The 26,930-nt window shown below is 41.6% G+C and overlaps 1 protein-coding gene across 6 annotated transcripts in view; it reads right to left on the bottom strand.

The window, feature by feature from the left end:
- Positions 1-26,930, bottom strand: part of Nr3c2 (nuclear receptor subfamily 3 group C member 2) — a 325,325-nt gene that overhangs the window by 57,076 nt on the left and 241,319 nt on the right. The gene's annotated exons all lie outside the window — the stretch shown is intronic.

The raw sequence follows: 26,930 nt of genomic DNA, 5'->3' as shown, positions 1-26,930 counted from the left end.
AAGGAATTCTTGTACCAAAAGGAGTACTTTCAAAATAGTTTCCTAAGGGAAACAGCAAGGCTCCCAGGTTGCTACGGGAAGCAGGCTAGCAGCTGCGTCTTGAGTTTGATTGGTGGCACAGTCTCCCTTTCTACCCACGGAGACCTGCAGACTGAATCAAACTTCATCCTTTCCTCACAGTGGAGAGGAGGGTCCACAGAATAGGACACAAAACTGGATTGTAGGACACAAGCAGGGCCCACAACAAAAATAAAAACAGCAAAAATGAACGGAATGCTTAATATCAGGCACATTCTAAGTGGCTTGTACAAAATTCCCAATTTAACAATTATTTTGGGTAGTGACTATTATGGGTAGCAATTTAGGGTTTGTCCAATCACAGTGTTTGGAGTAATGGCAACTGTTTCAAGTGCTACCATCGTGGGATCTGGCAGAGGCCAGTGCAAAGGTAATTGGGAAGATACAAGAATGAATGGGTAGAAAGAGAAAGCTCAGAAGAACCACGCTGAGCTTACGGCTGTGGTAATTACTGATTTTACAATTATAATGCTTTCATTTTATTCAAAAATTCTCCACAAAACCAGATACAGCTTCTATTTAATCCTAACACGCACCTCAGCCTTACAGGGCACTCACCGAACACAGAACAGGGCTATGGCACACCAATAAACATGATGTAAAACATAATCATTTATATGTACAACTATAGCTATTAATATTTATCATGCTCATCACAGAAAAAAAAAAACAAGTCAGCTAAAAGTGAAGTCATCACCCAAGAACAGGCACATGACAGCTGTTATCTGTCAGGATTAATAGAAGACGGAGACAGCAGGGGTCTGCGTCTCGGCCCAGGTCACCAAGGGCCATGCACACATCCAGGCTACCGGAGCCACGCTGATGTTCGAGGGCTGAGCTAAGCCGGCTCTACCCCTCATCTGGGCAGTGCAGGAGAGCTGGCCTCAATGAGCCTGGGAGAACTGGTCAAGGCTGGCCTCGCCCCTTGCTTGAGAAGCATGGGAAAGCTGGTAAGCCAACCAACTCAGCTACTACTTAGGCCCAAATCCAGGAAGTTGACTTGGCTCACCCTAACATCTACCCCATCTATGAACTGCTGGAGCAGGTGAAGGGGCCAGACCCAAAGCTGCAGGGTCTCCATGACGCAGGGCAACAGCAGGCTATCCGAGAGGAGTCCTGTGGGAGCCAGTATTGATAGTATAGAAGCCAGAGGCCTTGAATCACACCTCACTGCGATGAACATCTGCAAGTAAAAATGTCGGGACAAAAGAGTAGACCATGTGCTACACTGCAGCTTCCATAGTGAGATGTTTTCATTTTTTAATTCTAGTTTAAAAGGTTTTTTTGTTCTCTTTTGGGGAGAAGGTTGCGAGGGTGAAGGGTGGATGTGGAGGGCTGGGAGATGAGTGGGACTGGGATGCGTGATGTGAATTCACAAAGAATCAACAAAAAGTTAAAAAAGTCTAACAAGCTAATTTAAAATTTTCAGAGGTTTGTTAACAGACTCTGGCTGCCAGTGGAAGATCCGAGGCAGAAGATCCGGATCCTGACTCTCGCACTGTTTGAGTGAGGACTGGGCTCTCATCCACACACTGCTGACATTGTGGTATAGGTGACCAGGGTACTTCAGGGACTGTGCGAATGGAAACATAGCAGAACCTGTCAGTAAAGCGACTGGCCAACCAGATCCAGAGAAAAACCAAACGCTAAGCAATCACAGGTGCCGGGTCCTCCGAGCAGCCACCGGCCCTTTGGGCAACCACATCTCTAAAGTCTGAGACATAGAAACATCAGGTTTTCTGAACCTCAGGCTGTTTACCTGAAAAATGGGGGCTCTGTGAGAGAGCTTATTTGAAAGATAAGGTAGAGGACAGTTGTGGCTGACATCAGGTAGATCTCTGGCTTCTACACAAACGTGCAATGACAAATATTCTAGACACACATCTACAATCTCAGAATTTCAGAGGCTGAGGCAAGGGAAAGAGTGTTAATTCAAGGCCAGCCTGGGCATCAGAGTGATTGCAAGGCTAAGATGGACTACAGGAAGGTACTGTCCCCCAAAGCAGAAAACAAGACCAAGAACAAGCTCACTAAAGTTTTCTCATGCCTTCTAGGATGAACTCTGATTGATGCTAGACATATTCTGATTGAGTAGTAACAGACATGTCTGATATTTTCATGTCGTATTAAAAGTGATGTCTTCTTGCAAATTAAGTGTAAAATTCGTATTTGTTTTATATCCAGGTCTATATTGCCGTGTTGATTTCTCCTGCTTGATTTAAAGCCATTGCTATGAAAAGCATAAATAACAGTGACTATCTTCAGTAGGCTATCACCTGTAGCATAGCTATCAAGCAGGTTTTCATCATTGTGTTTATTATTTCATGTAACTTCATGTTGTGACTTTGTGAACATACCAGGACAGTTGGAACTCGGTGGGAATCTACCTTTTCTGAAACAGTTATGCTCTTGGTGTTCAGTATGTGGGCTTTTCAGCCATATTCAGTTATGTATAATGTGTGTGTGATTATGTACAAATGATATATGAATATATGATGCATGTATGATATATGTATGTATGATCTATGCATGATGTCACATGAATGCACATGTGGTGTGTGTATGTATGTCACATGAATGTATGTCTGCATGTATGATACATGAATGCACGTATGTCTACGGCATCTTCTCCGAAAGCCCAGGGAATGTATGCATTCTTACAACATCATACTGTGTACCATGCTGCTAACTTACAAGTTCCTGAATATTTATTGAATGAATTTGTTTCATTTTTAAACATTAATAAATTTCACAATGCACCACAAACATGAAGCCTCAGTTTATTTTCCTGTGCAAGATGTAGACACACTTCTGAGAGTTTTTTAGATAAAATTTTTGAGTCAGTAATTATTCCTTTGCAAAATTTCTACTGTGCAATGGCCCATTTGTGAACCTACTACACTTAAAATATTATATTTGAAATGATGAGTTACATTTATTGAACACCCAGTGTCTAAACACAGTTCAGCAGAATTTGTTTCCAGAAATCCAGTGTTCACAGGGACCTGTGCCTAGGGGATATTATTATTTATATATTTCAGATGAAGAAGTCAAGGAACCAAAGGAGAAATACCTTTTCAGAGCTAGCAAATTCCAGTGTGACCATTTGAATCCAGTCATGCCTCTAACTTTCACTTCCAGGCTGTGGGATCTCTCTTCTAATCCTCTTCTTTACTTTCTTAGTTTTATTTTTATGCTTTAGGATGAGAAACAGCTTCAAATCCAAGTGTAAATTTAAGATGTTTGCTAATTACACAGGGACAATCTTGGCTACGATCTTCAATGAGCAAGTTTCTATTACTCAAAGTGAACCTGGCCTTTGGGTAGGGTAGGGATCTCGCAGTCCCAGGCGGCCAGGGCCACACTCTGTGAACCGTCAGCAATAAGAGTGCACTCAGTCTCTCCGTCTCTCTGTCTCTCTGTCTCGCTCTCTCTCTGAGTGTATGGATGTTTCATATACGTGGATGTAAATGTTTTTCACTCTCACTTAGGCTCACTTGAAAGAGGAATTCCATTTATCCATACCGGATTTTACAGAAACCAGGGTGTGCTCAGGGGTTGCCCTCAGTTGTCAGCTCCTTCCTGGCGACATCTTGGCAACTAACATCTTCTAGTGCAGCTAGAACACAGAACTCTCTAGATTCTCCATGAGTTCATTTCCAGGGTTCCACAATGGGCGGCTCTGCTTTCTGTCCTGACCAATCCTCAGAACATCAAGCTGGGACAACTAAGCATTTCTCTGTCATGTCATCAAAAGAAGAAATGTCACTTTTTTACAGATGTCACTGGTTACACAGCAAACCCATCCTGATTTTACTAACAGGAAAAAATGAGCCTAAATGGGTTTTTAGGCAATATGTGCTCACTGGATGAGGTGAGGGGCTAAGGGCAAGTTGCCTTCATGAACAAATGATTAGCTTTTCAATGGAAAGTAAAGAAGTGGCATCTCTTATTGTTTGTAAATGCTCCTGCAGTGGTTAAAAATGTTGAAAATGGCATTCAAAAGGATCTGTACACATTTTCTGATCTTTCTATATAATGAACAATTCTATGCATTACTGATTTTACAAGGCATGTGCTATAGCAAAGGTGAACTCACTTTTTGATGACTTCGTAAGGAATTCTGAATTAGGGCTCTCTACATTTTCCTGTGTATAAAGCTATGCACAGACAACATTATAGCCATAATCAATCCAATTTTATTGCTATTTTCATAGGTCATGTTACCAGTTCCTTAGCAAATAACTAATGCCTACCCACTGTATAGCAAGTACTGTTTTGCAAACAATGACATGTTAGTGGCAAAATCTTAGTCTTGACAAGAGAGGGACATTTTTAGGAAGCTGAGTCTAAAGACTAATTAGATTTATACAAGCTGCCTGGGTTGTGTTTTGGGTACCACAACATCTTTGGAGAGAAAGACAATGTCAGACAACTGTTCTGTCACTGCATAAAGTTAAATCTTCCCGTTCCTTCTGCAGGAGTGTCACCATGCCTCTGTCGGTGAGGCTCGGCAGTAGACTGGGCCACCTGGCTGAGAACAGAGTCCTTTAGACTAAAAGCCGGAATTGAGTGGTGGGCTGGAAGGAATGCGAGGCGGTAAGAACAGGGCTTTGAGTTCACACAACGAGGTTCTAGATCATGGCTTCCTGGAAGAGATGCCCACATGCTCTTCCTGGCTCTGGGCATAGATATTGTGATGACATTTTTTTTTTCTAATCACATTGTTTTTTTTTTTATTATTCTTTTTTATTTTGAATGTATGTCAGGATCAGGAATATGTATATATACAAACATGTGCGTGGGGAAGAGAGTATTAAAAGAGAGATAATGTTTCTTCAGTGCAGCCATGTTGGGGACTGTACTAAGAAAAGTCAGAGACATGCCCTCCCGGGCTCTGCTGAGGCCATGGGAAACACCTAGAGCTGTCTGCTGAGGAAACTTGGCCTCTTTTTGAATGGAAAAAAATTAAAAGTAAAAAAGGGCAGTTTTGATAGTAGGGACTGAACCTATCCTCTGATTCTAAAGTTCCCTCTGGAACTCTGGACAAGGGCCTGTGGAGAGTGGCTGGGCAGTGTGGTGATTTTCGGGTCCAAGTGACAATTCCTACTAAACAGTTGTGCTGAGTAACCTTGAGAAGCCATCACAGTGCAAACACCGAAAATCTCCACAAATCTATGACTCAAACATGAGAGAAAAAGGGAGAGTAAGACAGAGACAGAGAGAGGAGAGAAAGAGGGGAGAGAGAGAGAGAGAGAGAGAGAGAGAGAGTAAGTATAGGACTTTATCCACCTGTTCTGGGTAGGGCTGATAAATAAATATAACCTGGTAGCTTTATTTTCATTTTTGTTCCTCCCGCCCTTCCCAGTAGTACTTTGGAAACTTGAAGGGACATTTTCCAAATCGTGATGACCACCTATTTTCCCTTTTCAACTAAGGGTGAGATAAAATATAAAGGCTTTAGAGACCAAAGAAGGGATTTAGAACAGACAGCAAGGGAACTCCCTCTGAGCTTCCAAAACGTTCTTGCTGGAGTTTCACTGCTAGCAAGAACATGCAATATTGCTTTCTAAGCACCCCAGGCCCTGAAGGCAGGCGTCCTGCTGCTGGAGTGCAGCTCAGCCCTAAGGTAGAAGTGAGTGACGGGATGCAGATCTGCAGCCCCACTGTGGAAGTCAGGAAGACCCTCTGAGGTAAATTCCGGTCTTACACATGTTCAAGGAGCTGGTGTGTTCAAATTTGTCTGAAACAGAGGAAGAAACCCCTTATGCTTGCAAGTGTGGTAAGATATAATCTAAGTGTTATTTTTCAAAACTATGCATAAAGGGCAAATGACTTTAGAGTACTTAAAAAAAGTTTTGGTGTTATGAAGAAAAACCCTGACTACTGCCCTCCAACCCCATCTCTTTCCTGACACATTAAAAAAAGTAGCCTCCTCGTTACAAGCAAGCTGTTTGCTCAGCCCGAAATTTCAGACATTTGTTTTTCTCTGAATTCCAAGAGTACGTTTATGATTTGGGAGGTGTTAGAAGGGCAACCAAAGATCTATATGCTAGGCGAGTTCTAAGCTGGCCTCTCTTGAAAATACCGCATTTAATCTTCATTCACACCAGGAGGTGGCTGGGGTGTTCCCACCATTGTTCAGAGGGCAAAGTGATTGGTGGAAAGGCAGGATGCTGACATCATAGCTGGGAGGATGCGACTGATCGGTAAAGATCTGGAAACTCCAGGCTATACCTGTGACCAACACCAAAGCAGACATCTACCTCCAAAGGGATCAGAGGAGGATCGAGAGCTCGGCTGTCCTCAGTGTCCCCACTGGCTCCTCTCTGCAGAGGAGTGTGTTAAACAGAAGACCTATGTCCACCCCAACCAACTCACAGGCCTGTTTTCTAGTCCCCACGGCAGGGCAACCAAGCACGTCCTGGGGCTGCTAGAGTGGGCAAGGCAAGCCTTTCGCTTTCGCTCCTGGCTATGTCACCTTTACTGCGACAGCAAGAGAGCTCTACAAAAGGCAGGAAGCAAAATGGTCAGTTTGCCTAAGATCTCAAATCTAGCAGAGGAGGAACCTACGCTTTGCTAAGAATCAAAGCCCTAAAGCAAGACTGCACCTGATCACTGAGTTCTTGGGACACCCATTTTTAAAATCAATTTAATAATCTCCAGAAAATACAGATAGTGATCTCTATAAGTCCTGCTTTCTGGGAATCACTATGCAGAATATTGATATATTTGTAAAATCTCTCAGTAGTTTTATAAAACAGATTTTTAAAAAATCAGTATTTCCTTAAATACTAGGTATGGTAGCATATACCTGTAATCTTAACACTTAGGAAATAATACAGGAGATGGCCAGCTGAGGCTACACAGTGAGTTCAAGGCTAGCTGGGGCTACATAGTACCTCCAGGGCAAACCTGGGCTACAGATTGCGAGTATGTCTCAAAAAGCAGAAGCATAAAAATTATAATATTAAATAAGAAAAACCAGCACAATAATAGCCATGACCATCCAGAAAAAGACTCCTGCTCCACAGGGCAAATTCTTAAACAGCTGCAACAGCTGCCTTCTTGGCACATGCATGAGCAGAGAATTTGTTACATGGAGCAGATCTCATTGGTATGCCAGGTAAGTAGACTCATTAAGAATGGTTTATGAAGAAGCATTACTATTGTAACAAGGTTGCAGAGGTGAACAAGGCATGAGAAAGTGGCAGGAGGCAGTGACCTGGAAATGACCTCGGTGCCCAGCTTAATGGTCTGTGCCATTGGCTCTGCCCTCTCAAGTTCTCAGGATACCTGGAGAGTTCAGGCTGAGCAGGATGAAGCAAAAGGGAGAGTCCTGACCAAATAGGGAGCCCTAGTGTGGCCCTGAGCAGACCTCCTCATGCTGGTAGCTAACTCCGTGAAACCTCTTTCACGCAAATAAAATATGGGAAAGTGAAGAGTTTGGAGCTCAGTGGCAGAAAGTATGTTTAGTATGTTTAGACCCTGGGTTCCAAAGAAGCTTGTCTAACAGGCAGAGGAGGACGGTGCCACACTAGCCCACAGTGTCGTTTTCACAAACGTTTCAGTACAGTGCTCCTTAAATGAGCACACAGGGTCATTTGCTCGCATTTCCCTCCTGTGACTGACCCCTCACACCCTCCTTCTCAGCCTCGGTCCCTGCTCTACTGCAGTACGCTCCATGTTTCCTCAATAGCATCCACGGGCCTTAAAACGTGGGGCGCACCAGAGAATGCCAAGGCACCCACGAAAGCTCTCACTCCAATCTACTTCAGACTATAAGGTTTATGCACATAAGAAATAAAAAACAGGGTCTGGAAAGATGGCTCAGTGGTTGTGAGCACTTGCTGTTCTTGCAGAGGACGCCATTTCAGTGTCCAGAAACTGTATGTTGGTTTAGAGAAATCCATGATTCCAGCTCCAGGGGATCTGATGCCTTCTTACCTTCACAGGCACTGGGATGAATGCAGCACACACACACACACACACACACACACACACACACACACACACAAAATCTAAAATGATAAAAGAAACAAAAACTACCAATGGAGGAGATAACACACAGACTGAAAGACCAATCAAGTTTTATCCTCAATGCTACTTTTCTTGAAGAAGAGTTCTTTCTTCTTAGTTCCACATTGTTTCTGTAAAATAATTATTCATAGCTATATCACTGCAATTCTAATTAGTTTTTCAAGAACAAATTACTTGGAAGCTTGTTTTATTTTACAAAATCACCTTAATTTGAACCAGATTATAAGTAATCTTTTACATTATTTACATGAAAAGTAAGCTGAGCAAGTTTTACTGGATTATATTGTGATTAAATAAGATATTGCTAGTATCAACAAGTATTAATAATATAAATAATTAATGTTAATAATATTAAACAGTGTTAAACAATAAAATTGTGATTAAAAATACTTTAAACTATTCAAGAGCAAAAGTACAGGAAAGGCCAGATAACCTAACAGAGACTAACAATGACCAAGACTTCACAACTGGAAGCACACAGAGAATAGAATCCCTTTCTGAGAACTGTTGCTCTGCTGTTGAGGATATTTTACAAACAGGAGATGAAGCAGCCAGCTAGCACTCAACAATCTCCTCGTGACAAGCTAGCGGTAATAAGCAAGAGGACCAGGGAAACGCACAGTGACTAGTTCACAGGACACCACTCAGGTGACAGGGAGAATTAGGCAGGCCCAAGGAAAGGGAACACACATGTCAATGTTTACAGCTTCTAAAAGAAATATTATTCCACATTTTATTCCTCTGACATTATCAGAAGAAGTCTAAATTAAGAATTAATAGTAGCCAATGATGCATAGAGTTGAAAAAAGTTATTTTTCTAGGCTGGGTTCTCTTCAGGATGCTGGTAGAGTTGGTCTGAAAACTCCCTGATCTAGTGGAGCCAAACCAAACTGGTCTGTTTTGAGGCAATGAAATGGCAACATGCAGGGGCTCCTTGGGTCTCCCTTCCAGAGCGCCTGGACTCAGGGGTCAGTCCTGCAGAGCCTGGGACAGGCTAGAAGCAGCACCACACCCGCACAGGCCTGCCCTGCCCAGCTGTTTACAAGGCTCACTTCTATTTTGTCCTTTGGTCTCCTGCCACAGTGTAAATTCCAGAGCACTGGAGACTCCCTCAAAACCAGCTCAGCATCAAAGGCCAAACAAAAGCTCCTTTAAGACACTATGCTTTCTGTCTTCATTTCCAAACTATTCTTCACATTAACACCCTTTAGCTGAAACAGACAGACAAACAGCAACCTCCTTCCGAACCTAACCAAGAACAGAAAAACAAGGTACAGAAAACTTCCAGAGCCAGAAGCTGGGGTGCCTGAAGGAGTCTATCATTTATTTTACATGTGATAGGACCACAGGCTTCTGGGGGAACCAGTGGTTAAAGGTGTGAGGGTGAGCTGCCCAGAGAACTTCTTGAAGGAAAAGTAGGCCTTTCTGAAAGCATTTCTTGGAGAATCTCAGTTCCCATAGCCTTAGCAATTCATTTAAAGATTCTAGTGTCCCTTTCGTAACTCTTAAAGAAAGGTCACATTCACAGTAAGGGAAAACCTAGACTTTGTTTCCTCTTTCCAGCTGCTTGCCTCGTCACTTCCTCCTTAGTGTTTGCTTCTGCTCCTGAGGTAGGCTTGCTTCACACCAACATCAGCTGGTATAGCACAGTGATTGCCAAACCACTTCATGAAGCTCATCGGAAAAATGCATGGGTGGACCCCATGGCTGCCACTATTAGCACCTGAGCAAGTTCCTTCCGGTGGGACATGATGGACTGTCACCCGTGCCTGCAGGATCTTCAAGGTCAACTGAAAGTCAGATCTTCATTGATGACTTGGATAATGGCCAGGTTCATGTTATGGTTTTCAAATAGATTCAAGTTACACATCATATGAAATACAAGTTTTAATCTTCACTATAATCTTTAATCCCCCAATTTCCATGGGGGTAGTAGGAACCCATAACACTCTCTTAGCGACTTTCTAGTCTTTAATGTCTGTTTTCTGGATGCACAGTTAGTGTCAGAAACCCTGCTAGACATGATCTCTATTCAGGGTATGACAGGGAGATAAAGGCCACACGGCTGTGGCCTGTACCCTGAGGTACTCTAAACTCTCCTGTGGTTTCTGGCTTGCAAAGCACTTTGCTGTGTGGAATACAGCAGGCGGTGAGTAAGTACACGCTAGAAAAGTGAAGGAAAGAGAAGGTGGTAAACAAATTAGCAAATCCTTTTCTGGTTGTCTTGAACCAGTTAGATTTCCCAGCATCATCACTGCATTCTCTAACCAGGCTTTTCAGAGGAACAAAGCAGGGCTGTGAGGTTTCATCGTGAGCCCGAGGGTAGGCTTGTCTCCCTGGAAAACAGCTCCAGCCATCTGAACAAAATCAGTGTCCTCCACAAAGGCACGTGGGTGAAACAGCAGAGGATCTGGGAAGGCTGGAGCAAGGGGCCTGATTACCCAGACAGAACTCGACCTCAGCAAAACACACTTTCTCCAGAATTACAGCAGGAAGTTGCTGAATTTGGAGGCTAAAGATCTTCAGGATTCTTGGCCAGCTGTCCAGAAGGTCACCACTGTTATATGAGCTGACATGTCCTGTGCATGCGGCAGGACACTGGTGTTCTGGAAACAAGACAGCCATGAACAGGCTTGATATGTCACCCAGTCACTGTCACATGCCATTCTCTGATTTACATTCCAAGGAGCTGTTTTAATAGCCACAACCAAAATACTATGCAGTTTAACCAACAGGTTAGTGGTGAAAATATGCAATGTTCTGCATGTGCCAAAGCTGGTTAACTACTAAGGAGTAAATATTCCATCTTTCCAAGTACCAAACAGCATTTGATAGACAGATCTTACATCCCTACAACTGTCCTTAATGTATTACCTAAGTTAATAGTTTAAAACATTTAAATTACAACTGTTTAGTAAAGAAACCATTCAGACAAATTATTCTCCATATTATCAACTATATGGTTAGCAGTCTCTCTCTCTCTCTCTTCCTATTTGTTCTTATGCTTAGAATAAAACCAGAAGTTTAACTCTGTATCTGCAGGAAGCCACTATAAAAAGATCCTTATGTCTACAAAGGAGACTTTAACCAAAAACTGAGGAAATCACAAATTCTTGGAAAACATGATAGGATACATTATTTAGCTACTCGGGCCAAGAATAAAAGCTGAACATCACAATGACATGTGCTCTCAGTCTTCACTCACAATTACATTTCAGCTTCTTTTCTGCCAAGACACAATTGCTGGTTAGGAGCCTTTTGTGTTGTATGGCTTCATAAAGACAGTAACATCTAACCAAGCTCATGGTGAAGGATATAAGACCCCAGAAACCATGGCAACAGAGCTGACCACCACACTCATCCAAGTCTTGTCCCCAGATCATCCTTGGGAAGACTCAGGTGTGAGTTCCCCATGCAGAATCTTGGGCTTCCCAAGGCTCACATGTCAGAATATATCTGTAGGCGGAGGTTTTAGGGCTCTTGTTCTTAAATTTGCACGTGATTATTTGTTCATTTGTTTTTGCATGTGAGAGCTATTGTGAGCTACCAACCTAAAGAGTCTGAAGAAGGAAAAAACAGAGGGAATATGAGCAATATTAGAGGGAGAGAGGGAGGGATATGGAGGGAAGGGGGAGAAAAGGCAGGAGAGAGGGAGGGAGAAGAATGGTGGAACATTACCATTTTGGTCTCCTCCACTCCATGTTGTTTTGGATTGGCTAGTTCACCGCGGCAGGGACAATGCCGTGTGTCACAGAGCGTTCAGCAGCAGCCTCAGTCCTCTCCCCGTTAGAGGCCAGTACCCGCCCCAGCCCCCAGCTGTGACAACCAGAAAGGTTTCCAGACTGTCGACTGTCCATTCCAGAAGGAAATCACCCCTGGTTGGGAGCCAGCAGTCTACATTAAGAAAATTCTTAAAACAGGAAGAAAGAACTAAGCATGAGAGGAAATCCCTAGACTGCACAGAGGACAGGAGAATTGACAGGAGAAGCATGCTAATTTATCATGCATCTATAACTTTCCTAATGGCAGGTGTCATACACTGGAAACCAAATTATAAAAAAAGAAAAAAATCCTCATTTTCAAAATCTGGAATTTTTCACACAAAATTATATTTTTACTATTCTTAAAATCTGGCATGTAGACATCCAGTTAGACCAACACTATTTGTTGAAGATGCTGTCTTTTTTCCATTGTTTGGTTTTGGCGTCTTTGTCAAAGATCAGGTGTCTGTAAGTGTGTGGGTTTATTTCTGGGTGTACTGTTCGGTTCCATTGATCTACCAGCCTGTTTCTATGCCAGTACCATGAAGTTTTTATAACTGTTGCTCTGTAGTACAGCTTAAGATCAGGGATGGAGATCCCTCCAGAAGATCAATCTTCATTCAGAAAGGCAAATGGGATAGACATCAGAAGAGGAAGAAAACAGGGGACAGGACAGCAGCCTACCATAGAGGGCCTCTGAAAGACTCTACCCAGCAGGGTATTAAAGCAGATGCTGAGACTCATAGCCAAACTTTGGGCAGAGTGCAGGGAATCTTATGAAAGAAGAGAGAGATAGAAAGACTGGAGCTCCACAAGAACAACAGAACCAAAAAAATCTGGGCCTATGGGTCTTTTCTGAGACTGACACTCCAACCAAGGACCATTTATGGAGATAACCTGGACCCCCTGCACAGAGGTAGCCTGTGGCAGCTCAGTCTCCAAATGGGTTCTCTAGTAATGGGAACAGGGGCTGTCTCTGACATGAACTCCAGTTAGCTGGCTCTTTGATCACCTCCCCTTGAGGGGAAGCAGCCTGACCAGGCCACAGAAGAAGACTCTTAAAGACAGTCCTGATGAGACCTGATAGGGTCGGGTCAGATGGAGGGGAAGGAGGACTGGAAAAGGGGCATGGGAGGAGATGAGGGAGGGCGGGATTGGGAGGGCTGGAGGCTGGGGCTACAGCTGGAATACAAAGTGAATAAACTGTAATAAAAATTATATTAAAAATAATATGATAAAAAAATGTGGCAATCCTAGCTTGCCTTCCTCAGGACAAGTGTCTGGAGGTGAGAAGTTGTTACTCAACCCATGAGCGGCCTGCCCAGCTGTGCTTCAAAGGCAGGTGTGCTTTCACCAACTTCCCCGGAGGAGGAGGGCTGCCGCAAGAACCAGTCCGTTCACACCTGAAACTCCATCGTTTCTTCAGCGTTCCAGCTGGTTATGTGGGACACAAACACAAAAGAAGTACCAACAAAACCTGCCAGGAACCTGGGCACACGCACAGCCCCTGGAAAGAGTGCCCAAGATTACGGTAATTATATCATCAAGTTTACAACAAGTTTACAGCCAAGTGACCACCACACCCAAAGGGCGTGTGTATGGCTGGCTAGTAGTGCGTATCCTGTATGTCGCCACCCTCATAAAAAATGAGTAATGGCTGATTTTAGCGCTCACCTCACATTAAATTTAATTTAGGCTTGATACAATAGGCCCCTTTACTAGCTGTCCATTAAGAAGAATATTTGTTCCTGTGGTGACACGGGGCTTCCCCAGAACTCTTCCAGACGTGTGGCAGGTCCTGCACCCCAGGATCAACTTCCTGGTGCTGCCATCTGGGGGTAACAGGTCTACACCCCTGAATTTATAGACTATTTCTCATCTTCCAAAGGGCGTTTCTTATCCTATCCCATGAGTGGCTGCCCTGGGCCTGGCCAGGCTCAGCGTCTGATTACAAATGGCTCCACTGTGAAGAAACGGCAAGATGGCTTCACTCTATGTGCAGTCCAGCGCCCTTGCGTGCTCTCCACGTGTGGGTTTTGGTGTGGCGCTCTAAGTGGTCCTGAAAACCTGGGCACATGTGTGTGCCCTAACAGTCTACTCTTGGCTGACCGCCAAGACACAGGATTTCTGTCTGTCTGGAAGTTCCTGCAAATACAAGTGATTTTCCCACCTGGACTCTCTACTCTTCCCCACCTGGCCCCTGGGTGACAATCTTGGGACTCCATGAGTCACCTACTACACCCAGCTCCTCAGCCACGTTTTCATTTTCGCTCCACTCCTGCAGTTTTCTTTTCTATTACCTTTGCCTTTGAGGCAGGTGTTCATGATGTAGCCCTGGCTGGCCTGCAAATACTATGTGGAGCAGGCGGCCTTGAACTGGGATTACCTGCTTGCCTCTGCCAGTGCCCAGGTTATAGCCTCCCTGCTCCGCCTTCCCTTATCTTTATTTTTCACACTTATTTATTTTTGGGGAGGAGGGGGTAAGTTATCCGCCCTTTTGTTTTAGGTTAACTCACCATAACGTTTCACCTTGAACCTAATGTTTAACTGAAACCTACGAGACCAGGCTGGCATTCCCAGTTTGGCAGCACCAACAGTTAGTCTGAAATGCCATTCCTCCATGCCCATGACAGAAACTATAGCAAATAAGCAACAAGGTGAGGTTCGGCATCCCTTGAACCTCCTCCTGAAGGAAGAAGAGTGAACTCATTTCTGAGGTATATTATCACGAAAGAAATTTCCAGATCACACTAACATGGATATTAGGCCCAGACACAGAATTTTTGGAAATTATACTTTACTATAGAATAGTGGGTCTCAACCTCCCTAATGCTGTGATCTTTTAATATAGTTCCTTATGCTGTAGTGACCCCAACCATAAAATCATCTTCATAGCTATAATTTTGCTGCTATTATGAATTGTAATGTAAATATCTGTATTTTCCAATGGTCTTAGGTGTTCTGTGAATGGGTCATTTAACCCCCACAGGAGCCATGACCCAAAGATTGAGAACAACTTATATAAAGGGATAGAAAATGATGTCACCACAGAACGTTGATAAAGCAGTGCTTTTGAAATATGTTATGGGTTAGTTTAAACAAGAAATACCTTTTGTCTTTAATAATTATTTTACTAAACATCAGTGGGGGTGGGCTTATTTAGTAGTACAGGGCATGGTTTAACCGTATTTCTCTTCACTCACTCCATAGACCTGCTAAGCACATAATGCGCCCCCTCTAAACAGGAGAGGGCACTCCAGTTCTGACAGGTTGAAGGAAGGATTGGCCCGCAATGCCTATAAACAAATAATTGCAGTGCAGTGTGGTTGGTGCTGTGACAGAGCCTTGGAGGCAGAGGGGAGGGGATGAGCAACTCTCTCAAAGGAAGCAATACAAAGTCTTAATAAAGTTATGTAGTAAGAAGGATGGCTCTTCCCACTGTGTAAAATCCGTCTTTCGGCAGTGAAGGTTTTTTTTAGGTGGGTCTGTGTTGGTGGAAGAGTTGCACCACACTGGGGAGGAACCATTTCAGAACTGTGTGGGCAGAGGTACAACCAGGAGGCTGTGTGCAAGAACTGAGAGTGCGTCCAGGAAAAGAAGAAGGGTAGGAGAGCGCAGTAGTGGGAGTGAGCAAGGATATGGAGGGCCAGAATAGGAAGCACCCCAGAGTCAGCAGTGGCATGCTCTAGTGGGAAGGGGTTCTTACGAACCAGGCTGGGCAGAACAACCGTCTTTGTTAGAGGATGTCAACGTCCCTCACAGGTTCGTGCTTTACGGGCGTGCTCCCCAGTGGGTGGCACTGTTTTGGAAGGCTGCGAAGCTTTTAGGAGGCAGGGCCAGGATAGCAGCAGATCACTGCCCCAGGAGGAATTTTTCTCCTGACTCCTGTTACCTAGGTGTTATCTCACATGGCAACTGAACCGATCACAGGCCAAAGAATGTACATAGCTCCTAGGAACTGGGGAAGGCAAGGGAGTGGATTCTCTGTCTAGCCTCCTCAAAGAAAGCCAGCCTGCTGATGCATTGACTTGAGCTCAGCAAGATCCACTTTAGACTTCTAACATGTACATTTACGCAAAAATAAATTTTCATGTAATTTCATTTAAACCAATAAACTGGTTATTATTATTCGAGCAATACAAAGTAAGTACAAATAGGAATACAGGGGCTCTGCTCTTGGCCTTCTTATGCATCTGATATCCCCCCACATCCTCACACCTTCTGCTCTTTCTTACAAATGTGTCCAGGATTTAGGGTGAGGACAGACAAGCAATGGAGTGACACTGGGGGACATCGCCATGCTGGGTCCTTATCTGCTGGTAAACTACAGACTGAACGGGACCCTTTCCTGTAGCTTCTGTATTTTGTTTACAAGCTTACATTTTAGAATTGCACATTGCTTTGCTTATTTACTTATCTGGAGGGTGTGCCTGTGCGCGAGTGTCAGAGGACAACTTGTGGATTCAGTTCTTTCCATGAGGCTTCCGGGAATGGAACTGACTTAGACCATGAAGCTTGGCTACGAGACCTTCACCCCTGAGCCGTCTGCTGCACCCTCCCTCAGCTTCTCACCGCGGTTCCCAGCCTGACTTTCTGATACAGAACGCAAGATCACTCTTTCCATGTACCTTGTCTGAGGATTCGAAGCCCTCCTTTGTCTCTGAAAATGAACATTCAATCCACATGTTTGTAGGATTTAGGTAAAGACATTACCAGAGAGATCCTGAAAGCCATTGTTTTCTGAGACACAGCACTCTCTAACATGTCTGTTTTTAAGGGTATATTAGAGTGGCGAGGAAACTATAAATACAATATTATTTTACAATAATAAAATAATTTACAATAAATACAATAATTTACAATATTATTTTCAAGGACTTTTCCTGATGCTGATGATTGTTATCGACAGACCTTTCTTTAAGACAAGGAAGCCATTTTTTTTAATTAGCTTTGATAGTTCAGCATTTAAGAAACTCTGTGTCTAATGGTAAATGATTACTGTTCAGTCAGCACCTATCTTTCCCACTCCGTCCTTAATCCCCTCGATAATACAGAAAACTATGTCCACAATAATGAGTAGGTGTTTTATAGTCTCCAATGCTACCAATATGCATTGGATTCACACTTTAGTGAGGGTGCAGTTTGATATGTTTTATGTGCATACAGTGTGCAGGGATCAAATCCAGTCCCCTTCCAACCCTGCCTCCTTTCTCAATCTCTAGCAACCATTACTCTGCTTTTCATGCTAGTGGTTCGAGCCTCCACATATGAGAATGTGTGACTTCGGTCATCCTGTGTCTGCTTTAAATCACGTAACTAAAATGCTTTTCAGCTTCATCATTCTGTTGAAAATGAAGGAACTTTATTCTGCTTTATGGTTGAAGAATATCCTGCTGTGGACATGTATTATACTTTCTTTGTTCATTGTGTTCATGAGCAGCAAGGCTGACTCCATATCTTAGACATTCAGAGAAGTTCCTCAGGGAACATGCAGGCATCTCTTTGGTGTGCTGATTTCATTTCATTTGAATAGATACACAGAAGGGTAGCAGTGAGAAAGACTAAATTATATGGCAGAAATCTGCTTTTCTATCTATCTATCTATCTATCTATCTATCTATCACTATCAATCTATTTATCTATCTATCACTATCAATCTATTTATCTATCACCTACCTCCCTATTATCTACCTATCAGCTATGTATGTATCTATTTATATATCTACCTGTGTATGCATGTATCTGTCTATCATATATGTATGTGTGTAAGTATATATATCTATGTTTCTATTTATCATCTGTCTGATGTATGTATGTATGTATGTCTGTATCTATCTATCTATCTATCTATCTATCTATCTATCTATCTATCTATCTTTGTGGTGCTAAAGATTGGGCTCAGGTCTGTCCATTCTTCACAGTACTTTACCATTGAGCTACACTCCCAGCTCAGGAGATCTAATTTCAGTTCTTTGAGGAACCATCATACTGTTCATCATCATGGCCATACTAATTTATGTTCTCATCAGCAGTGTATAAAATTTCATTTTTTCTCCACATCTTAATATCTTTTCTCCACATGTTAATATCTTTGCCAGAATTTTTAAAATGTATTTATTTATTTATATGTATATGAGTGTTCTATCTGCATGTGTACCTGCGTGACAGAAGAGGGCATCAGATCCCATTACAGATGATTGTGAGCTATGACTTGGTTGCTGGGAATTGAACTTAAGACCTCTTGAAGAGCAGCCAGTGCTCTTCACAGCTAAGTCGTGTCTCCAGCTACTGCCAGAATTTTAAAACAGCCAATCTACTAGGATGCCAGTTACCATATCTTAGTTCTGATCTGCGTTTCCACCATGGCTAATGATGCTGAGTGTTTTTTCTCATATGTTTGTTGGTCCCTTGAATTACTTCTTTCCCCTTCTGCAAACCAGATTGTTCTTTGTTGTTGAAATGCTTGAGCTCCTTTTGTACTCTGGACAGTGGCCCTCTGTCAGATGAGCAGTCAGCAAGTAGCTTGAGTTTATGCAGACTGTCCCTGAACTCTGTTGACTGTTTTATTTGTGCTGGAGAAGCTTACCACTTTGGCTTTTAAAAATATCTCAATGCTATACGAGCAGTGCATTGATCAGGGCATTTCCATCAAGTGTTTGATAAATTCAGGACTATTGCCTTTCCACTCAGACACCCTCTTTTGTCACCCCTCTTATTAGTTTCCTTTGTCCTCCTACAGTTTGCTACGATTTTCATGACACATACATGCATGATTTCATCTGTCTACATAAGCAGAGTCTCTTTCAGAAAGTTCTTTTCTATACACTCTGTCCTTTTAACCTTTCAAAATTTCAGGCCATCTGTTAAGTCCTTGATCCATTTGGAAATGATGTTGGACAGGGTGAGTGACTGACATCTAGTTTCATTCTTCTACATGCTGATATTCAACTTCCCCAGTGTAAGTTACTGACGAGACTGTCTTTTCTCCTATCTATATTTTTGATGTCTTTGTCAAAACTCAGGTTGCTGAGTGAGTTTACATCTGGGTCCTCAGTAGTAGCCCACTGATTTGGGTCTGTCCTTGTGTTGGTATAGTAATATTTTTGTGACAGTGGCTCTGTAGGATATAACTTGTAGGCCCAGTAGAACCACCATCATGGTTCTTTTTGCTCAAGGTGGCTTTGGTTACTCTGGAATTTGTAATGCCGTTCCATGAACGGTGAGATTGTTGTGTATTTTTTTTCAGTCTTGGTCAGGAATGGAACTGGAATTTTAAAGAGGATTGCACTGAAGCTGTTGATTGCTTTTAGGAGTGTATCCACTTTCTCAGTATAAGTTATTACAATCTGTAAGCTCCTTCCAATGTCTTTTCAATTTCTTCCTTCAGCATTTTAAAGTTTTCACTGCCGAGGTCTTTCACTTCTTTGGTTAGGTTTATTCCAAGACATTTTCCCCCTGTGAATGAAATTATTTTCCTGATTCCTTTCTCAGCACATTCTGTATTGGTACACACAGCCATTGCTCTTCCTATGTTCAGTTTGCATATACTACTCTGTTTCCAGTGTTCATCAGTTCTAAGGGTGCTGTGGTCACACCAACTACAAATAAGGATAGTTTGACTTCTTCCTTTCTTATTTGTACCCATTCTGTTTCATTCTCTCATTGTTCTTGCTAAGATTTCAGGCACCATATTGCATAAGAGTGAAGAGAATGAATACCCTTGTCTTGTTAGATTTTAGTAGAAATGACTTGATTTTTCTCCCAGTTAGCACAAAGCTGACTGTGGCTTGTCATTATTGTTGTGCTACATTTTCTAAGTTTATTCGGAGCTTGTATCATATAAAAGTGTTGGAGTCTGCTAAAAGCCTCTTCTGCATTTATTGAGATAACTATGTGATTTCTGTCCTTGAGTCTATTTATGCAACATAATTATTCATTTTGTATGTTAACCCATTCCTACATTTCTAGGATAGAGCCAACATGATCATCATGAATGATATTTTTGTTCTGTGCTTAAATTCATGCTCCACACACTTCTCATAAATTTTATGTCTATATTCATCAGTAAGACTGGTGTGTGTGTGTGCGCGTGTGTGTCCTTTTTAGTTTGGGATAGAATGGTACTGGCTGCATAAACAGAGTTGGTAGCATTTTCCCCTCCCCTCCCCCCTTCTGGGATTGTTTAACAAGTATTGTTGTTAGCTCATCAGAGGTTTGGTAGACTAATCAGTAAACTCATCTGGCCCGAGCACTTGGAGTTGAGAGATTTTCTTTTGTCATTTTAAAATAACTGCTTTGGTCTCATTGCTTGTTATAAATCTGTTTAAGCTGTTTTCCTCATGGCAGTCTAACTTTGTCAGGTCCTATCAATCTAGAAATACATCCATTTCTTTCAGACTTTCCAACTTAGTGGAATATAAGTTCTTAAAGCATATCCTGATCATTTTTCTGAATTCCCTTGATATCTTTTGTAATGTCTCTGCCTTAGTTAGGGTTTCTATTGCTGTGCTAAAACACCATGACCTCAAAGCAAGCTGTAAAGGGAAGGGTTTATCTGGCTTATACTTCATGTCAAAGTCCATCACTGAAGAAACAAGGAGAGGAATTCAAACAGGTCAGAAACCTGGAGGCAGGAGCTGATTCAGAGGCCATGGAGGGGTGCTGCTTATTGGCTTGCTCCTGGCTTGCTCCACTTGCTTTCATTTAGAATCTAGAATCCAGGACCACCAGCCCAGGGATGGCACTACCCACAATAGGCAGGGCCCTCTGCAATCAATCACTAATTAAGGAAATGTCCTACAGGCTTGCCTGTAGTCCTGTAGCCTGTTCTTAAGCTTAATTTTTTTTAAAAAGAATTATTTATTTATTACATATACAGTGTTTTGCCTGCATTCCAGAAGAGGGCACAAGATTTCATGCTGAGCCACCATGTGGTTGCTGGGAATTAAACTCAGGACCTTTGGAAGAGCAGTCAGCATTCTTAACCTCTGAGCCACTTCTACAGCCCACTTTATTTTATTTTTAATTACACTTTATTTACTTTGTATCCCCCCTCTAGTTCCCTCCCTCCCCCCAATCCCTTCCTTCCTCCCCCTTCTCCACGCATGCCCTTCCTCAAGTCCTGTTCTTACAGAGGAATTTTCTTAAATGAAGTTCCTTTCTGTCAAATGCCTTTAGCTTTGTGTCAGTTTAACATAAAACTATCCAATATGGTCTCTTTAAGCAAGCAAACAAACAAATACTTTATTATAAAACCTTATTGCAAGTTTTATTATAAAAAAGTTACCCAGCAACCCTCTAGACTGTTGGAGTAGCCATTCAAAACAGAAGCTGTGAGGCCTCACACTAGATTTTATACTTTTGATAACGAATACATTTTTTATGCACTTGACTGCTGAGCTATCTCTACAGTGCTGGTTCCTGTATTTTCAAACTAACTATATTGAAAACTTTCAATTCCAAAATGAGGTCATTATTGATTTTGTTCCATGAAGCATAAAAACTAATTTTGTCATCTGCTTAATACAAATGAACACCTTTCTAACTTTAAATGTATGAATAAACTAAAATAAGAAGATAAAAATTAGAATATTAATTTTTTCTGTAATTTAATGATGTCCATAATAAGATTGACTGATATTGTTATTAACCTAAATTGAAACATGCCTATTATACTCTGTTGATAACGCCTAGTTCCTTTCAAAGACTTGGGTCAAATCCTTCTCGTCCTAGATCTCCATGCTTTCTACTAAAGAGCCCTGTATGAGGCCACATCGGCTTGGGTGAGGAACAAGCAGGAAAGCACAACAGTCATTTTGGTCAGTGTGCCAGGAGACTGAGCCCGCACATAAGCCCTTCGGATAATGACCCTTTGCTGCTGGGAACCTCCTCTCGGTGGAGTCCTCTGAATCCAGGACTCCAGGAGAGGGGTCTAGAGAAGGCTGGGATATGAAGGAACAGTGAAAACCCCAAGTGAGTGCAAGTAACAGGGTTAGAAGAAAGAAATGAGGCGGGTTGTGAAATAAAAGGAGAATCCAGTAACACAAAAGCCTGCTGTACTTTCAATGGTGCCCTGGTGCTTCACAGACAAAGTGCAGTGACAAATGCTCTCATAGCAAACTCCTCCATCTGAGAAAGCAAAGTGTGGTACCACAAACAGCACAAAGGACCCTGCCCACAGTTCTAGAATAGGAGGAAAAACACGAGGACAGACCATAAATGAAAAAGCCAGGGGAAAGCGTAAATTGAGGGTATATGTATATCCAAGCATAATTTCCCTACATAGCTGTGTTTTATGTTTTCAAAGATCCAAGGAAACTAGTCTACTCTGACCAGCTCATTACTGCAAATGTACAAATGTGTGCACTTCTGCCATCAGATGTCCTCCATCAAACAAGACACCAACCCAACCAAAGACCTAAGGAAAATGGAGGAAAATTTAATGTGTGTATTAGTTATAAATTATAATAAAAATATTTGAAATAAGAAGTATGAAGATTGAAACAATAGAGAAAAATCTATACATTCTATGTGGGATCAATCCTGAAAACACCACAACTTTTCCTTCACAAATGTCTGGGGGATAAGAATACCAAGTGCTAATTCAACACATATAGCAAGATGGCCATTTATATAGACTTACCTAGACATGAAAATCAGAAGAGGGAGAAAACAGGGAACAGGACAGGAGCCTACCACAGAGGGCCTCTGAAAGCTTCTACCCAGCAGGGTATCAAAGCAGATGCTGAGACTCATAGCCAAACTTTGAGTTTGACTCATAGCCAAGCAGAGTGCAGGGAATCTTATGAAAGAAGGGGGACGTAAAAAGACCTGAAGAGGACAGGAGCTCCACAAAGAGAGAAACAAAACGAAAAAATCTGGGCCTAGGGGTCTTTTCTGAGACTGATACTCCAACCAAGGACCATGCATGGTGATAACCTAGAACCTCTGCACAGATGTAGCCCATGGCAGCTCAGTGTCCAAGTGGCTGCCCTAGTAATGGGAACAGGGAATGTCTCTGATATGAACTCAGTGGCTGCTCTTTGATCACCTTCCCCTGAGGGGGGCCAGCCTTACCAGTCCACAGAAGAAGACAAGCAGCCAGTTCTCATGAGAACTGATAGGCTAGGGTCAGAGGGAAGGGGAGGAGGACCTCCCCTACCAGTGGACTTGGGGAGGGGTAGAGGAGGAGATGAGGGAGGAAGAGTGGGATTCGGAGGGGATGAGGGAGGAGTCTACAGCTGGGATACAAAGTGAATAAATTGTAATTATTAAAAAATAAATTAACTAAAAAATATAAAAAAAGAAAATCCCCCAAACTTACTTTTAATTGATTTAGAAACGGGTGTTATTTCCCTCTCAGTTTTGGAAGTTCCACTGAAATTGTTTCCATTGAGTCAAAAGGAAAAAGAAATCCAAGAAACTTTCTATTTACAAGACTCTCTCATAAGTGGCTCTCTTTCATTCTGCAGTGGCTGGACAGTCCGCTTCCAGAGACAACCAAAGGCATCAACTCACCTTTCTTAGGGGATTTCCGATAGGCAGCCTCACTCGCTGGCATGGATCCTGCAGTCTCTCTCTGCAGATGTACACTGCTTGAGTTTGTTGGCAACCACACCAACTAGTTTGGAAAGCTGCTGGCAAATAGAGCCAGAATACCTTAGCTAAACCCGCCCTGTGCCCTGCTCCCTAACCCACTCCTGCTGTCAGCCTTACTCTTCCATTCGTTTATTTTTCCATCTTTTGTTTTCCCATCATCATTCTATTTCAGTTTTAAGGGACTCCCCAGCAGTGTGTGAAGGGTGTCTTAGCCATTCTCTCTCCCTCCTTCCTGTTCTGTGGGTAGCTCCTTTGAGTGTCTAGTTCAAGAATGCATCCATTCTTGGCTCAAAATTGTGAACTCCTTACTTTCTTTAAAATGATCATATCACTAACAAAGAGGGAAAGAAGGAACAATCATGTACCCATCATTCCACTTCACCAAAATTCCTTGCTAATCTCTTGACAGCAGCTCTCTGCATGCATGTGAAACTGTAATCACAGAATAAAAAAAGCCTAAATAATTTTGATTACTCTACTAAATAATCTTGATGACTCCACTACTATAGTTTTTCCATGTTAGTCATTTTTTTTTTTTTACAGAATATATGTGTATATTAACAGTATATGCAAGTAAATCGTTCTTTGGTGCAAGTTAAAAACACTACTAGACATTTCAACTGTGCTCGCTAAGGGCTTCTGTTCCTTCTGGTGAGCCACTGGATCTCTGTACCTCCTAACGAGAAGCCATGAGATGGAGGTGTCGTCTCAGCCGTGGTATACTACTGGAGGATGGAGGATGTGTGTGCACTGTTTATTCAAATGCTGATTTCTATATGCAGAGACTTGGTTGAAGTCTGGACTTTGGTACCGTCATTTTTATGAAGCATCTCCTGTCCCAGTGTTGTGTAAAACTTGTTCTCCAGCACTTCTGAGCCCCTACATTCTATACTGAGGCAAATAAATCTGGAAAGGTAGGTTACAAGTCAGAAAAAATAAGTAAAATGGCTAAGAGTCCTTATGATTCAGTTAAAAAAAATCAGAGTTGTATGCCATTCTTATGGTATTATGTGATTTTCCTGAATCTCTTAATATAGTTACTGACTCTTAATATGCAGAAAGAGTTTTACATATATAGACTGCTAAACCTATTCCTGATAATGCAGAATTAATGTCATTATTTATTCAGGTACTATAAGTAATCAGAAATAGAAATCATCCATTGTTTGTAATACATATCAGATCCCATATGGGTCTACCAGGCCCTCTAGCACAAGATAATGATAAAATTGATAAGTTACTAATAGGAAATGTTTTAGAAGCTTCAGAATTTCATAACAAACACCATGTTAACATCAAAGGTTTAAAGAAAGGTTTTTCTATCACTAGGCAACAAGCCAAGGATATTATAAAGAAATGTCCTACTTGTTTTTTATATAACCAAACTTTACTACCTGTAGGAAGTAACCATAAAAGTAGCTAAATAAATGAAATTTGTCAAATAGTGTTTTATTTTGCAAATTCTGGAAAATTAAAGTATGTGCACCATACACATGTTCAGGATTTCAACGGGCAACAAGTTCTGAAAGGTTGGTTTTGTTTACACACTTATTAGAGGTTTGCCTATTATGGGCATACCTGTACAAATTAAGACTAGCGATGCTCCAGCATATGTCTTTAGTAAAATGAAACAGCTTTTTACAATTGCAATATAAAACATATTACAGGTACACCACACAACCCTACAAGCAGTTGTAGAGAGATCGAATTGTATTTTAAAAGAGATGTTGCTTAGTAAACAGAAAGGGGTAATAGAGATCCCCAGAGATGGATTACATAATGCTTTATTAACTTTAAGTTTTTTAAAAGTTAATGAGCAGAAAAAATAGTTACTGAGAGGCATTGGATTATGGGAAAAAACTTGCTAAACTAAACAACCTATTTATTTTAAGGATGTCTTAACTTCAGAATGGAAGACAGAAAATGTTTTGTTTTAGGGGAGAGGTTTTGCCTTTGTTTCAACAGGAAAAGAAAAGCTATACTAATTTCCTTTAAAATTAGTAAAGGTTAGATTTGACCATGGGAGACTTCCTGAAAAATCCTGACTGCATACATGAAGGAAGAAATGAAGAAGAACAAGAAAACATGTAACATGATATTCAAATTCCTCTTCATGGGGACACCTCTGAGATTCACTGAGACATGTTTCTGTATAACCAATAAATCTTGTTAGCTACAGAGTCCTCAGGACTTATGCCATCCTTCCATATGGGTAAGAACAAAAATCTATGTTATAGGTTATATAGTCCAAACTGACTTATAAAGAAAGACAGATGCCTTTTGCCTGCTCAAACATAAAGAGAATTATCTTTAGCTAAACTGTGCTTACTTCACATTCCGTACAAGTACTAATGCAAAAAATTACCTTTAAATATTTATATGTTTACAGAACAAAAGGACCATACAACAAAGAAGACAAGACAAGTAGTCCAGATGACCCAACCTCACAGACTGCCTCAGTGGTTGCTTCCTCAAAACTCTGTACACAGAACAACTTAAACAACTAGCTTAAGTGGTCCAGCCTCACAGACTGCCCCAGCCAGGATTTCAGTTAAGTCTTGCAGTTTCCATTCACATAGAGACTGGACAAAAATGACACAGCCAGCTCTCTTAGTACTTTACCATTATCTCAATTTTCTTAGGATACCAAAAAGGGAACATTGTCCCAGACAGCAGGAAGCAATTTTAGGAGAATAATGCCCACATTCCCAAGAGGTGGGGTGGGTGATATTTAGTTGTTTGATGGGTGATGGATGTTTGTCCTCGTTTAAGTGGGGCTGGTTGCAAGTTGTTAATATTCTTGGTCAGGGAGGAAATAAAATTAAAGGAGGTTAGATTCAATGATCACTTTTTCTCTTTATTTTCTTTCCTCTCTCCCCTTTTCTCTCCTATCTAGTATTAGGGGGAAAAGGAGGAGAAGGGATGAAAGGAAAAAAGGAAGGATATATGAATAATAGGATAAAAAGGCAGATTATTGAATCTACTTTTAAACTAAAGAGCATTCAACAAGCCAACAATTTTACATTGGTTTGGATATTTGTATATTGATATAAATTTAAGGTTATTTTTGTTACAATATACTGTATATATGTTTTAACCCTTGTTTAAGATATTGTCCTATATAATTTATTCAAAAATGTAATGTGAAGCTCTATTCCTTTTGAAAGCTATGGTTTAGGATAATTAAAAATGCAGTTTAGTAGTCAGCCAATCAAACTTGTGGTCTTATTAGGTACTAGTTTAGTTAACTACAGAAATAAGCTTTATTTAGCTTCCTGTGGATGTTTCCAAAGTTAAGCAGATAGTAAATATTTACAAACAAGTAACATTTGCTTCCATTGATGACAGTATGCTGTCCAAACTACAAAAGTGGGACATGCAGGGAAGTCAAACCAAACTTTGCAAGGACAACATAGGCAAGTCCTTCATAATTCCTGCTTCAAACACACACAC

Source organism: Meriones unguiculatus, chromosome 10, assembly GCF_030254825.1.
Source record: "Meriones unguiculatus strain TT.TT164.6M chromosome 10, Bangor_MerUng_6.1, whole genome shotgun sequence".
Classification (NCBI taxonomy): Eukaryota; Metazoa; Chordata; class Mammalia; order Rodentia; family Muridae; genus Meriones; species Meriones unguiculatus.
This window is presented reverse-complemented; position numbering and strand designations above follow the sequence as displayed.